The 3,190-nt window shown below is 34.1% G+C and overlaps 1 pseudogene; it reads left to right on the top strand.

Moving 5' to 3' along the window:
* Positions 1-208: 208 nt before the first annotated feature.
* LOC101579157 overlaps positions 209-3,190 on the top strand; it is a 5,005-nt pseudogene continuing 2,023 nt past the window's right edge.

A 3,190-nucleotide genomic window follows, 5' to 3' on the forward strand; every position in this document is an offset into this window, starting at 1 on the left:
TAACCAGATCTCAACTACTCATTCACATACTCCAGTTCAAATACTTTTGTATGTTTATTTCTTTGTTCATGTATCATACATTTATATTGCCTACAAGTATCCAAAAACTCTACTAGGTAGTATAAAACAAAACCTGATTTAGACACAGACTTGCATTTAAAATAAGTGACATTCTAGAGGGGAAGAAAAACCACTGGGGAGAGATATCATGTGCCAGATGCTGGGATACAGAGACTTGGAAAAAGTGGGTGAAGTAACTGGTCCTGCCAAGGGAGCCAGTAACAATGGAAACAGGCTGCCAGAGTAGCTGCCTTTGTATGTGCAATAGATGGTAGGGAGAAAGGTTGTATTTTAAAAAACTGTGAACGGGGCTAGGGAGATGGCTCAGTGGAATAAGCACTTCCTTGGCAAGCACAAGGGCCTGAGTTCAATCCCTGGTTCCACCAAAAAAAATAAATAAATAAATTGTGAGGTCGGTCACATTCATCTATCTTTTTGTCCATAACATGTGAAATATTGTAGTTACCAATTTAAGTAGTTTCTAAGTCAATGCAATATGAGTTCAATTGTTTAGGAGACAATAGGATTCTTTAGCTTAATTATTATAAGCCAAAAACTACATAATCAAGTGTGGACTCATAAACTGGTTATATTCTTCCTTAGCTATTTTAGTGAGATACAAATGAGGAAATTCTAACCCAAAACAAGATTAAATTTCATTTCTCTATGAGGATCTTACACTTTGTTTTTCACACTTAATTTTTAGATATTTCCTATTTTTATTGTTGTTGAAATTTTCAAACATACCTAATGATAGAGATAATAATACAGTCACTATCTAGAACCAACTTTCAATAGTTATCAACATTTGACCAGTCTTACCTTGTGTATGTCTGTATGTAACCACACCTTTTTTTCTGGAATATTTTAATGCAACAAAACTTTTGATTTGGGAAACATGTGAAGGACTGTGAAAGCAGAAAATAAAAAGTATGTGTTCTTTTAAATCTTATGAATCTTTAGCCCTAATTAAATTGCTTGCATAAAGGCTGGGGAGATAGCACAGTGGAATGGGTGCCTGCCTGGCAAGTGCAAGGTCCTGAGTTCAATCCCTGGTACTGCAAAATAAATAAATAAATAAATAAATAAATAAATAAATAAATAAACTGCTTGCATAGATTTTTTTTAAAGCTATTACAGTTGTAGGAAAATCTCTCTTATGGCATTAGCTTAGCTAGCAACACACAGCTTGTCAGCTGGACAGGGTATCTTTGGCCCTCGTTTTAAGAGTTCTGCCAGGACAAACTAAGTAGAAAAGTTTTTGACTCACTACTTCAGATAAGAGCAAAGCACAATGCACAAATACCTACATAGTAGTTGTGGTTAAATATAATGATATCATTGTAACTATTGTGGAAGTTTGGTATATTTGCATTTTAAGATAACATATTAGTTCTTTTTGGCATTGGAACTATGATTTCACTTGTTTCCTTGTCCTCCATCCTCAAGGAAGCTGTCTCTTAGCTGGTGGAACTCACTAGGATGATTACAGGTTGAAAAGTTACGAGTGTCTTATAAGAATACAACATTAGGCAGCACCATTACCAGTACTTAAAATGGGAAATATTTGCAAATTCAGATGGTATTATTCCCAAATATATAAGCTTCAATAGTACTTTTACAATAGAAACAATTTAAATATAAATAAAAGTGGCATAGTAAAGCAAGAGATCATCTAAATAAAATGAATTGTTATAAAAGCACAATTTATTAGATGTTACTCATGTCACATTGCATGATAAAAGCAATGTATAAAATTATAGGTTCAGGATGAGCTCAATTATGTACAAAAACATGTGAAAATAAAATTGGAAGGTATTATGACAAAAGATTAACAGTGGTTGTTCCTGAGTGGTAGTTATATGTGATTTTTTGTTCCTTTTTATATTTTTCTGTCTTTTTCAAATTTTCCACAGTGAGCATGTAATTACTTGTATAATCAGAAAAACATTTTTAAATAAAAACGACAAGCAAGTCTCACAATACCAGTGCCTAGAAGCAGATCAGCAGTCTGTTTTGGATGTTTCCAAGGCAGTGAACCAAGAAAAAATAAGGAGGATGATTTCAGAGTTCCCAGGGGAAACTTATGTAGTTAGTTCCTAGGAAACAAGAAGTTTTAGCCATTCAAAACACATGTAATTGTTTTTGGTGCGAATCAAAACCTTCCATTAGACATAATTGCAATGGCAGCTGTTACACAACCTGTGTAAACTATTTTTGGTGCGAATCAAATTTTTAACAACATAGAAATTCTGTTAACTATTTCATTGTCCCATAGGTGTGAACCTCATCCTCCACTGGCCAAGACTGAATGCATAATATAGGGAAAATACCTGATTCTGTAGTGAAACTAACAAGGAAGACTTGAAAAAAATTAAGACGCTTTTCCAGAATGTTTCTTTTATTTGTTTACCTTATTCTTGGAACCCTAAGAAAATTTGAAATATTTTTAAATTACTCGATTTAAAAATGTGGAAATTATTTCATGCCCTTTGTAATAAGAACAAAATTATATAAAGATATAATCTCATTTTTTCTGGTTCCATCCAGTTTGGATAAACAATGTCAATCTTATGTATATCCTAACACATTTCAGTATGATCATATAGCATGTACAAACAGATACACACAGAGTTTCTCCTTCCCTTATTTCTTTATAAAAACAGTGATATTTTATCCTGAAACTTACTGGTCATAGCTCAACTGCCTATGTTATAGGGTAATAATATCATTAAGCCTCTCTTCTGGAGTATTAACAACTGAAGTTTGCAGACCAAAAATTAAAGAAAAAGAAGGGCTACAAGGACAGTCAACATTTTGGCCCTAGCCTTTCAAGGTTAGTAAGGACTCAGGAAATAGGAGAAACTGTACTGTAATATCCTGTAACTCAATTGTGTCCCAAATTTTCTGATAAAGGAGATTATGGGGCCACAGAGGAAAGTGATCAATGATGTAGGGTGTGCCTAAGGAGAGTCACATGGAGAGAAAACATTCTCTCAGGCTCTCACAGAGAGCACATTGGCCAAGCAATTGCTGTGACTCATCCACATGGCTGACACTGACAAAGGTTCTACAATCTGAGGTACAGGATCTCAGGATAAATCCTGAGGGGATTTCATTGACCTTATCA

This window comes from Octodon degus, unplaced genomic scaffold (genome assembly GCF_000260255.1).
Source record: "Octodon degus isolate 3935 unplaced genomic scaffold, OctDeg1.0 scaffold00321, whole genome shotgun sequence".
NCBI lineage: Eukaryota > Metazoa > Chordata > Mammalia > Rodentia > Octodontidae > Octodon > Octodon degus.